The 12,278-nt window shown below is 41.5% G+C and overlaps 1 protein-coding gene across 11 annotated transcripts in view; it reads right to left on the reverse strand.

The window, feature by feature from the left end:
- The window catches only part of MTUS2 (microtubule associated scaffold protein 2), a 257,315-nt gene that overhangs the window by 223,827 nt on the left and 21,210 nt on the right, over nucleotides 1-12,278 (reverse strand). For 4 of the 11 annotated variants that reach the window (XM_068181182.1, XM_068181188.1, XM_068181181.1 and 1 more), the window contains exon 1: nucleotides 11,138-11,475. The exons of 3 other annotated variants lie outside the window; for them this stretch is intronic. The gene's annotated coding sequence lies outside the window, so the exon portion shown is untranslated. Of the gene's footprint in view, nucleotides 1-9,574; nucleotides 9,695-10,617; nucleotides 11,476-12,278 lie in introns of those variants that run through there. 4 more of the 11 variants (XM_068181184.1, XM_068181187.1, XM_068181190.1 and 1 more) reach the window with 3 other exon arrangements.

The following is a 12,278-nucleotide window of genomic DNA, read 5'->3' on the forward strand; positions in this document are numbered from 1 at the left end:
TCCTTGATTCCCTGTGGAGTGAGGCTTGCCAATAGTGCCCCAAAAAAAGTCAAACCTACACCCCATACATACCTCATAGGCACTAAGGCGTCTCCACAGGCACAGAAACCAAAACCCAGCCCTGCTCTGGTTGGGGAAATAAGGACATGGGAGCAAGCAGCTGCACACCCTGGAAAGCAAACTCTTCAGCCAGTTTTTGCCAGTGCTGCTTCTCTTTGCTGACTCCCTTACTCTGAAACAGGAATTCCCTAAGAGGAAAGTACTGGAACAGCCTGGGCAGGTCCAAGCACTGAAGCAGCCTCTTCCTTCTATGGTGGTAAAGGGTACAGTCCACATAACATACAACTTTTTATTTTGCTTTATCATAGGAGAGGTTTTACTGTCTTGTATTTCTTATATAAGCCACCTCTCTTCAGCACAAGCAGACACTAAAAACCCATGATAAAGCATTTCTAATTCTTCCACTTACATGCTCTACTCTGAGTACAGTAGACTGCTACTGAAAATCCTCCTGGCAAACAATGTAGGATCAAAGAGAAGAGCAGAATCCTGTATGACTTATTACTAAAAATGAATGGTGGGGCTAAACAACAGCTTGGGAAATTATGTAACAAGTAAATATACATTCAAAACAACCCCTTCTAAGCAAATGCCAGAACACTCCATACAACAGCTCTTAAATGGAACATTATAACTGCTATGCTGTTCAATTGTCTTGATAAAAGCTCACCAAAAAAGTAAGATAAACCTTACCAATCTTTTCAACCCAGCACCATCATAGAAAATAAATCTTAAATGGCCATAATTTTAAACCATATACCAAAAAGAGCCAAAACAAAACAAAAACAAACAAACAAACCCCCAAAAATCTACAAAAATTTTAACCCATTATGGAAGATGTGAGATGTTTTCTGCTGTAGGTCTACAAGCCAATTGCCAAAAATTATTAGGACCATTCTCATCACTGAAGAATACATGGAAGAAACAAACCCAGCCTGCCCTTTGTTCGCACCACACAAACACAGTACTCCTCTCTGGGAAGTGATGCTTACCAGTGCAAGCAGGACTACAGACCTCCTGCAACAGTGTCCTCATAAAAGAGACTTTCTTTTGCAGCTGGGTGGGCTACAAGAGAAAAGTGAGCAGGTCTTTCTTCAAGCAGCAGTAGTAGTAAGAGGCTGTCGGTGCAGCCAGCAGCCACCACCACTGATCCCACCCAGCTCTGGTGCTTAACAGAGCCAAGATGCAGAGTGCACATGTGTCCTGTGCAGGCAGAAAACATTTTCTTGGTAATTAGCAGCAGAGTCTCCTACCTGGGGAGGCACTAAACTGTACTCATCATGAAAAATTAAACATCACTGATTGAAACAGAAGCATTTGTTCTCAGTGTCAGGCTTTGGCACCATAACAGGAGATGACAGACTCAATTTCAAATTGTGATTGCAAGAGACGAAGACAAACTAGTTAGAAACCCCAGCTTAGCATGCAGAGTATTACACTGGTGACAAGTCAAGGATTTTGTTCTCAGATCTGTTTGTGAGAAGCAGTTTTGTACATTCAGCAAAGGATTCAGAAGGGAATAGCAATTACAGAGAGCTGCCACAGCTGAGCTTTTTACACCATCACACCAGTACAGCCCATTTCCCAGCAGGATGCTCCTATTGGGAAAATCTGATATCTGCTTGACATTACTGTTCTTCCCACAACAGTTCAAGCAGTAGAATGTTTCTGAGCAAAACTGTAATGATTCAACAGAGAAATGTTCCACCCATAGAGGGACAAGACGTTACCTCACCAAAGCCAGCAGCTTTAGCAGATTTATTGCATGTTGTCCCACAGCGGTTATTTTTCCTCCCAGTTTTAATTTTGCAGCACATAGTGGTTCCTTGGTACAAGAACAATTTGCATAGCCAAGCAGAGACTCATTTTGAAGCACACTTACAAAAGCATCCAAATGCCATGCTGTAAACTGGGCTGGGAATGGCACATCAGGTTTCAGTATTGCTATTAAATCTTAATATTTCCTGAGGGCTGTGTAGCCTTAATTGTATCTCGTGCCTTTGCCACAGCACTGCACATAGTGTCATTTCAGTACAAATCAGATGAAAACCCACGCAGATTTATCTGATTGGACCCCCTATCAAAGTTTTTGAATCCCATTTTCTCTGGAAACCTATGAAGAGAAGATAAGGTGCAATACACAGAAATGAAAGATTAAAAACACATTGCTGTGATTTTGTATTGGTATAAAGAGTGAAACACCAGGGAAGAAGAGAGTGTAAAGTGTTTGCTGTTCTCCAAAAGACACCAAATGATGTTTTTTGGCAACTAACCCTTAAATTTCAGTTTGCTTCCTCACAGTCCCTCAAAATTCACTGCCTTTTTTTTTTTTCTTTTTCCTTTGTTATCCTTTAATTTCTCTATGGAAATATGGTAGGGCACCACTGCATGTTATCTGTGTAGATGGTGTTTTAAAAAATCATTTTAGGAAAACACACTCTGCCATATTTATTCAATCTTATAGTGGAAAACAGGTTACTCATGCTACTTTACTGTGTCAGCCTGTAACTCTAAGTTCTGTATTTAGAAGTCCCAAGCAAGAATTTGATGAGGGTATTGCTTCACGGACTTCCTTGGATTTTATATAGCTCTTTGTTTATGTTTGCAGTCCACCCTGTGGTCTGCATCCTTTTTTACATACACAGCTTCTGTGATGGTCTTCTATGAGATGTTTTCCTTGTGCTTCTTTCTCCTTTTTAATTATTCAATGTCAGCTTAGAAAATGAAAATGTCACAGCTTAGTGCAGAATGCATCAATTACTAAAGTAGGATGCAGGACAGTTAAAGGTACATTCTCTAGTGGCAATAGAGCTGACCTTCTTCCAGTTGGAATACAAAGCAAAAATATTCCATTGACTGCAATGAGAGCCAGTGGGCTTAAAAGATTCTCATGATCTTACAAATTGAGACAACCTACTTTTCATGAACAGTGACAGAACTTGTAGTCTAAGCATCATTTAAGAGCTATAAAGAGCACAATATGCTCAAAGGGATTAAATTTACTTTAAAAAAGCAATTTGCAGATCTCATGAAAAATATTATAGCAGTTTGATCCAAACATGTGCAATCAAAAGCATAAAAACTTGCTAACCTCTCCCCTTCAATCAACTTCTCCTATAATGAAATACCTTGGGGAAGGAAACAGGCCAGAGTATATAACTTTTAGGGTTTTTTTAATTCTTTGAAGTACTTGGTCTGGGCATAAGCAGAAAGGTTGATAGGTGCTTTGGAGATCGAAGGGTAATTTGGGCTGAGCTTTATCAACTGGATTTGAGGAAATAGCTGAGATCTGATTGAATAAAGATATGCTTATGCACTGGCTTATACCATAGTTTCTGCCTATGTGGAAGAATGCAATAATAATGCTTACAGAAGAGCCCTGAAAACATCTAGCACAATCCAACAAACCCTGATACACCATTTGTAGAAGCAGAAAGAAGCAAAAGTAAAATTGTGACCATGGTAAAAATTGTCACCATGGCTCCTCACAGCCTCTCCAGTCTGGATGCAGCGATGTCCCTGTTTCCTTCTTGCACTCCTCAGATCTCTTTTCACTGTAACTGCTTTCAGCCAGAAACAGGCTGGGGGAGATTTTCAAAAGAAGTATCCCAATCTCAGCTTGGGGACATGGACTTGAGGCAGGGAGGCCAAGCCCAGACAATGTGGGTCCAAAACTACATTTTCTTCCCAGGCACATCTGAAGCAACACACATTAACTGTGCATGTTAGAAAACCACTTTTTCTGAGGGATCAATGGCAAATTATGTATTATATTAACATGAAGAACCACAGTTCAGCAAAAGAGGTATTTCTTAATGACTGTAATCCTCTCCAGCTGAATTTCTGTCAATTACATCCAGTTTCCTTCTTGAAACAGGCCAGCATTTTAAGCCCAACTGAAAAAATGTTTTCTCGTCTCAACTACTTACTATGTTTAACCCCTTGAGACATGTGTCTTCTAGTGTCTTGTCATCTCCAAATAAGCCCTCATTTTTAGTTGTTCACAGGCAGACAGTCAAGTGCTGTAGGCTCTATACAAACACACAGTAAGAAATGGACACCACCTCAAAAAGTTAAAGTAGGATGAGTTGAAAAGAAAGCGTGAGGAAAATCCAAAGTCATATGGAAGAAACACCCCAGCAAAAAGCTTTGTCCCAGATCAGTGGATGGGTAAGTAAAAGAGAGAAGCACTGATGACCTCCTGATGCTCACTTTAGTGCTCTGTTAATAGAAACTCTTCTCTTTAAGCACTTTATCCTCTACTGTAAAAAACAAGCACCTTATGTGGTTGAGGAGAGAGTAGGCTGTATGTTCACTTTAAGGAATCTGGAATTTCAAACATAAAGATGCTATACGATGTAATTACCCAGGGCATTCATGAAAACCTGTGTTCTCTGTGGCTGGGATAGGGTTCACAGAAAGACATCATACATTAGGATGTGCAAAAGTATTTTCTGAGACAACAAAACTTATCTTGTGTTTTAACTGAGAAAACACAGAATCAAAGTTAAAGAGGAAATTATTTTAATCTATCCTGTGGCAAACAAATTAAATACAGAAATGTTAATCCTTGAAAGTATATAGATGTTTGATTAGGCAAAGTGTATTGATTGGCAAAAAATTATTCCAAGGTCAAAACCTGTATTGATTGCTGTTCCTCTGCTTACCCAGTTTAACCAATGTGGCCTAAGAAACTCATGTTTAGTGAGGGTGGCTCTGAGAAGAGGCTGTTCCCTTTTCCTTTCCTGCTTTTTCTTCCCCATTTAACAGGACTCCATGGTGGTACCCTTCTGACCCCACATACTGTGGCTCCCCACCCACTTTGCTTATGCTTAATTCCATTTCTATCTCCATTTTCCACCAGCAGGAGCTAAGACTGAACACTGGGATGCGAGTTAGATGTGGAATAGGGAGAGCTGCAGTGAGTACACGTGGCAGCTCACTGTGGTGACAGGCCAGCCACTGCCCTTCACTGAGCCTTCAGTGCCAGCAGTTTCAGGGGCTCTTGTGCCAGAAGAAAAACAAGGTTTTTGGCTGCTCTCTTCCCCAGGGCCTTGAATGAACAGTGTGAATGTCATAAGCTAGTGTCATGCTTAGTCTGGAAGAGTCAAGGACTTACTAAATCCTTATCCAGCATCAAGAGACACCACATTACAAGATGACAAGTTGAACCTCTTCTCCTTCCTAGCACTACTGTTTATGTATTTTGAGATAATTTCCGCAGATCTACATGTTTATGTTTGTCATATTTGAGCCTTAGAGATAGAAAATACAGTATTTCTAGTTCCCCAGCAAAACTCCTTCTCTTTGTTCTCAGCAGAGCTTGCAATGCCTCCCAGTCTAGTACTACCTTCAAATTCAATTGATTTTTGTAGTCACAAGCCAGACTTAATGGGAATTCCTGTGGGAACCCAATGGACATTGCATCCCAATTTAAAGTATGACCATCTATCATTACCACTGATGCCATTTTAGGTATGTCTGATATTATTGGGCCCAAGAAAATTTATTTGGTGTGGTAGACAAGAGTAGGAGGTGATGGTAGAAGGTGCTCCTGCCTATGAGTTGGAACTATCTGGTCTTTAGGGCTCCTTCCAACACAAACTAATTTATGTTTCGACAGACTATATCAATACAAGGTCAAAATTAATAATGTCACCTTTAAAAGTCACTTCTATATTCTGTGATTTTCCTTTATTGAACCACATGTACATTCCTAATGAGTCCATTACCTCCATGATAACTTACGATTTTTCTTGTAAGAGAGTTTAAGTATTACTTTACTACAGTCAGGATTTAATACTGTATAATGACATATGCCAGAATAATTCTTTTAGATCATTGCGATATTACCCTTCTCAAATAGAAGATAATTCCAAAATTCTCATGACTGCTAAACAAATTTCCAACAATGTAGTAAAGGTGTAGGTAATTCCCTATTTCATAGATCCTGTCCCTCATTCCTGCAGGGCATCTCTAACTGCTTCTTGCTCTCTCTCGAGTGTAGCTGCTTATTTAGTGCTTCATTTATCAGCTACCCATGCACCTTTTTGGGAGTTTTTCCCAGCATAGATGAAATGCATAGATGAACAAGGACGTGTGGGAGACCGAAATCAGCTACAATAAAAGGGTTGAAATGCAAAATATTTTGAAGTCTCACTTCATTCTTTTCTGGGCTACTCAGAATAAATGTGAATGACCTACATACTGTGCATATACATGAACTTATCAATTGGGTTAGAAAGGTTACATCTACAGTGGCCCAGCTCCAGTTCAAAAGCAGTTCAAACAGAGCCCTCATAAAAAGAATCTCAGCCCTGCCTATTCATGTTAAAACAGAGCAATTATTCTTTACAATTCGCTGTTCCATAGTTCATGATTCTCACCTCTCTTGGTATTCACATCAGTGCTGGACGCAGTGCTTGTCATTCAAGTAAGGAAGGATCTTTGCAGATATGAAATGCAATGAAAATACCAAGGTTCACAATTTTTTTTACCAGCATTTTCATTTTAATTTGACTGCTTGGTTAATGAGTGTTTTAACCCCAAAATTATAGCAACCCTGGAAATAGCCTATAAAGTTTTATTCTGTCTATTAAGATTAGACTCATATTTTTTCTACTGGCCTTCAGTGTTGCACCAAAATAAAACAGATCTGGTGTTGCCACTACAGTTACCACAAACACATAAAAAATCATGCAAAGCCCAAGCATTGAGCAACATAAATCAGGATGCATAATTACACAGCAGCTGCTCACAGGCAGGAAGGAACCCTGTGAGCAAAATTTGGCCTGGTGATTTGGAATAAGAGTCAAACAGATGCCTACACTACTCAAATTGCTAAGCCTTAGTTTAATGTTAAAGCATAATGTTAGCTAGATCCAAATAATTGTAACTCTTTACAATTTATTTTGTCTAGGATGTGGAGTCATAAAAAATAATGTTCAAGTGTCAACTCCCTTGTATTTCAAACCTGGTTTTGTTGTTGCCTCCACACTTGGGATCAGAAACAAAAGGTGTGTAGATCTCCAGAAGATGCTTTGAGAATGCAGATACTTCTCAGATATTTATATATCCAGCACATACAGGTGTCAAAGTGTTTTGGCACTGCCCAAAAACTCCTGAATCGCTTTTCTGAATTTAAGTGCCTGCTTCCCCCTTGAATGCCAAACATGCATCTCCAGCTCTTCTCCTGGTATCTAGCACTGGGTTCTGAGGCATAGTACTGCAAGAGGCCAGAAGCCTAAAAATGAGCAAAAATCAGCACCTAGCTTTAGATAAGGTTTTTAGCCCTTTACAGGATTTAGCCCCAGCTTTCCTAAAGCTCACTCATCAAAAGTAGTTTTTGAAAATGGGATGTGGCTGTTTGAAAATCTTAGACATTACTAAGGTCAGGGAGAATTCTGCTCTAAGGGAGCTGAAAGCTTTAGAATGAAACCACAGGAGCACAGGGGAAAAGTACTTTAGATACCCAGCCCTGTTTTCAGTTACCATCATGAGCACCCTTTTGGGGAGAGCAAGTAACTTCCTTTGCCAGAGCTGTTCCAAACAGCCCATAGCCTGCTCCAGGACTGACCCTTCCACAGGGAAGAGGGGACCTGCAGGGTGTCCCCATCTGGCTCACAACCATCTCCTGCACCAAACAATATAGAGGGTTCTGCATTGAAGGGCAGCCGGACTGGGTGGTCTTCTGCCCTCCCTCCCAGCCAACACTCTATTCTGGATCCTAAAAGGAGCTGGAAATAAGCTTGTTGATTTATATATAGATATGTTCAACATGTGCACCAACAACCTGCTACCCCACGGAGTAGGAGGATGGGGGAAGGGAGCTGATCTCAATATCAGAACCTGGGATCCATCAGATCCCAGGATACAGACACATGGGTAAGCAGGGTAGCACACTCTTCCAGATAATGACAACAATCTTTTTAATGTATTAAAAATTCAGCCAGAAAGGTGGTAAAGGAGATTTTTGGGAGGGGGGGGGGGGTGGGAAAGGAAAGATCAAAATAATAATCGTTTCAAAGCACTGTACTTATTTTAGACATTCTTACAGCATGTTTCCATAGGAACTGGAACGCAAAGGAGCACACTGCAGCAGTGTTCGTAAATGTTGTGTGGTTTGGTGTCTTGTAAGGGATCGGTTAAGGGCACCATGACCACTCAGAGTCTCAGGCACCTGCTGCCTTTGCTGCACAACAGGATATTAGCTATGATGTTTTGCAAAATCTAGGAAAATAACCTTTTTTCCCAATTTTTTTCCTGTCATCCTGCAGGCATGGCTGCTCTCACATCCATGTGTAGCCTCATTCCTGAGCAGTCCCCACCCAGATCCACCTTATATGGGACATGAAGACAGCAGTGTTTAACCCAGATTGTTTGGTTGCTGTGGAGGTGGTGTGTTCTAAGGAGTAGCAGGTGGGTCTGGTTTTTGTATCCATCTTTAGTACCCACCTGCTGAGAGACCTTGTGCAAGTCACCTCAGGTCAGATCTGCTCCATCTGTCGGCTGCCTGAAATGCATCTCACCCAGCTCTGCAGGTGAGCACTTCTCTGGCCAACAGGACAGCATCTATCCTGCCTGAGACACCCACACCATGGACAGGTCTCTTGTCACACCCATGCACTAAGCCCTTTGCCCACATGTCAACGTGCCACGTGGCAATTGATTATTTTCTCCATTTAAAATTGCCCACTACAAAGTGAGGTCTGTGTTGCAGCTCACCAGAGCAGCATTTAACTGCTTGAAGAGGGTGTTGCATGTCTTGGAGCAAGGCATGGGCATGGGAGTGTTTTTGGAAACCTTGCTGGTGAGACAGTACTAGAGGATATTTACGATGTGGGGAGCCAGACCTGGTGTAGCATCGCCCTTAACTCCTCCTGTGTCAGCCTCCTGCATAAGCTGTCCTCTAAATTAAAATAGGTTATTTCTCAGAGGAAAGTAATTAGTTGTCTCCAAAAAGCAGCATTAGAAGCAAAGAAACCCAGGCAACAAGATAAAATCCAGGCAACAAGAACCTGGGACTGAGCAGGAGAATGAAGCTATTTAACTGCATTTCTCAAAGAAAACAAAGATGCTCCAGAGTGTGATGAACTGTGCAACTCACCCTGTGGGGTGAGCCTAAATGACCAGTTTAACTTCAGATGGTGAAAATGAGACAGAATTCCTCCCACATCCTGTGCTGTCATTCCTCAATGCACACAACAGTTCAGTGGCAGCAATCCCATTTTGAAAGGATTTTCTTACCAACTTGTGACAAGGGCTGTGCAAACACTGGTTACTTGTACTTATGGATTGAGAAAAAAGTAGAACTTTGTTATTTATGGATTTGAAAACCTCCTAATTTTAATATATATTGAGACCTGCCAGACTCATACAAGTAAAAGTGTATAATTTTTAACAGTCAGGGTAAAACACATTCTTCCTTGGACTTGCCAGATTTAACGTCACATGCTAGTAAGAAACTAAGCCAAAATGCTGGCCAAATGCCTCTGTCCAGAAGTATCATCCAAACCATAGCCAGCAGAATCACACAGAATCACAGCAGCTGGAAGGGATCCACAAGGATTGCTGAGTCCAACTCTTAGCCCTTCACAGGACATCTCAGCCCAAATTCTCCATTACTTGTAACCACCTACAAAAATTTTTATGCTGTTGTGGAAGTGCAAAAACTATTTTTGTTTTTAAAGCTGCATTTTGTAAATGAATTCAGTGGTTGCCTACAGCTTAGAGGTATTTCATAAACACTACTACAGAAAACATAGCAATTTAGGTATTTAGATACTCCACATACTGCAATGCTTCTTTCTCATCAAAAAAACTTCCTTCCACTGTACATATTGCCATAGGAATTCATATTTAATTACAGATTTAACAAAGAAATATAGGATGTCTGAACCCAGGTCTCATTTCAAGTATTACAATGACAGTTTCAGTCTGAGTAAGGATAGAAGTATCTGGGAAGCCCTGACAACCTCACACTGAAATTCTGTGTTTAAAATCTGATTATTTAAAAGAAGATAATTCTGAGTATTCAATCTTTTCACACCTATCCAACAAAGCAACTTTGGGAAGGTGCATTGAAACTTTCACTATGTCTGCACCTTTTATTTTAAGTATACAAAGCAGTATGTTACAAATATAGATATTTATGCATTTTTTGCCTGTGAAGTCATACACTGAGGTAGCAGAAGACATGCTTTAATGTCAATTTTCAAATCTGAGTGAAATCTAATGATTTAAAGCAGTGCTGTAACAGAGATGTTAAAGCATGATGTAAATTTTGCACACCTGCGTGTATTTGCACAACTCCAGATGCAAGCACTGAAATTCCCAGTGGGGAGCAAAGTCACAAGCCACAGTGAGATGGACTAAACACAGAGAGCAGTCTGCTTCACAGCCCAAAGTAAACAAAACAACACATAGCAGCAATGAGTATGTAAATAATGTAGAGATATTAGGATGTCTGATACTGCTATTTTTATCTTGGATAACTCAGTCTATAATAAAGAAGAATACCGTGTTCTGCACTGGACAAGCCAGCTGCTGTGAACTCACCCAAGCAGTCAGCTTTCTGTTCTGGGTCCCCTTGTGGGCAAGTCAGATCCAGATCTTCTCTCTCGCATCCAGACTTTGTCTGTTTTTACCCGAGACCACATCTCACTCCGACAAACCATCACTTTCAAAAAGAACAGAGTGAGCCCAGCAAGGGTCAGGCTGCAGGACTTCACTAGGGGCTAAGAACAAGTAGAGATCTGCCAATCTGGCCACCCACTTCAAAAACCATTTCTCCAGCTTAGCTTTCCCACCGTAAATTCTTGATGCAGATAAACAATTAAAAAAAAAAAAAACAATCCAGTCGTTTATCCTCCAGGCTGGAGAGAAGGAAAGAGGCTGCCACAGCAATGCCTGTTTGGAATGCTTGGCAGGTACACAAGCACAAGGGGGATGATGCTATAGATAAGCATAGACAGAAATAGCTAGAAGGATGAGCTGGCTCAGGGTAGCAGTGGTGAAAGGCAGCAATGTTCCTTCTCCTGTGATTGTACGAAAACTAGCAGCTGACCCACAGACTCACCGAGAGTGTTGGCAGGAGAGGGTTCCTCCAGGCTCTGAGCCTCACACTGGAAATATCCTCCTCGCACAGATCCCCTTCCCCATCCTGGATACATGCTTTGAAGGCTGCATCTTCTCAGCTTGCTTCTGACTCAGAGCACAAAACCTGCTTGCTGCCTGTCGGGGGTTTTGGTGCTATTCCCAGAATCCTGCCAGGAAGCTGCAGCTCACAGCTCTCCCTGCGCCAGCAGGAAAATCCAGTAACTGTGGCTCAGAAAATACTTCCAAAGCACCGAACTGAAGTATCTGGGCAGCCACCTCATCTTTCCCCCATGAGCAGCCTCACACAGCTCTCCCTACTGCTCATACCAGCCCACAATGAGACAAGGATGTCACCTGGCACTTATGCAATTCTTCTGCAAAAATACAAAACAGTTACAAAACAGTTAAATGTGAGAGTTTTACCCATCTGCCACCATTTAATCATCGTTTCTTCCCCACTCCTTTTCTGTACGGCAAGAAATTCTAATTTTCTTCTAAAATTGGAAAACAGTCTCACCTGAATGTGCCTGCACTGGGGAAGAAGAAGGATTAAAAATCCTGCTTTTTAAAGCTACTTGAGCAGGAAAAGATTAGTCAGAGCCTACTTTACCCTGTGCAGTATCAATATCCAGGAACCCAGATCCTTGTCTGTCAGTATGATGGGACACCAGAGAAATTTCACAGCTTGGAAAGGGTTGAGATGGGCAAGAACACTGAGCTCAGCTAGAGGTAGCAGTCTGGGAAGGGAAACAGTCCTCCTCAATCTGAGAAAACTGAGAAGGAGGACAGTAAAGAAAGGTGAGAGTCACGAGCATTACCGCTGTGGTTTCACCGGTGGGGAGCAGGGGTGGTTGAGGTCGTGACCAGGTGTGCACCAGAGAAGAGATAAACTACAGAAGACTAGGACTGGGACACAGACAAGTGAAGCTATGCAATACAGCAGAACTCATGAGTGGGGCAAGCAGCCAAGAATGTGAGAACACAACAGGAGGAGGGAACAGGCATGAGAAGAAAGCAATGTCATGAGAAATGGAAGGAGCAGAATGATCTGAGAAACAAATTAAAAACTCAGTGCTTAGAAAGAAAAGAAGGAAAAATAGACCACAAACTAACATCCACCT

This window comes from Anomalospiza imberbis, chromosome 2 (assembly GCF_031753505.1).
Source record: "Anomalospiza imberbis isolate Cuckoo-Finch-1a 21T00152 chromosome 2, ASM3175350v1, whole genome shotgun sequence".
Lineage (NCBI taxonomy): Eukaryota > Metazoa > Chordata > Aves > Passeriformes > Viduidae > Anomalospiza > Anomalospiza imberbis.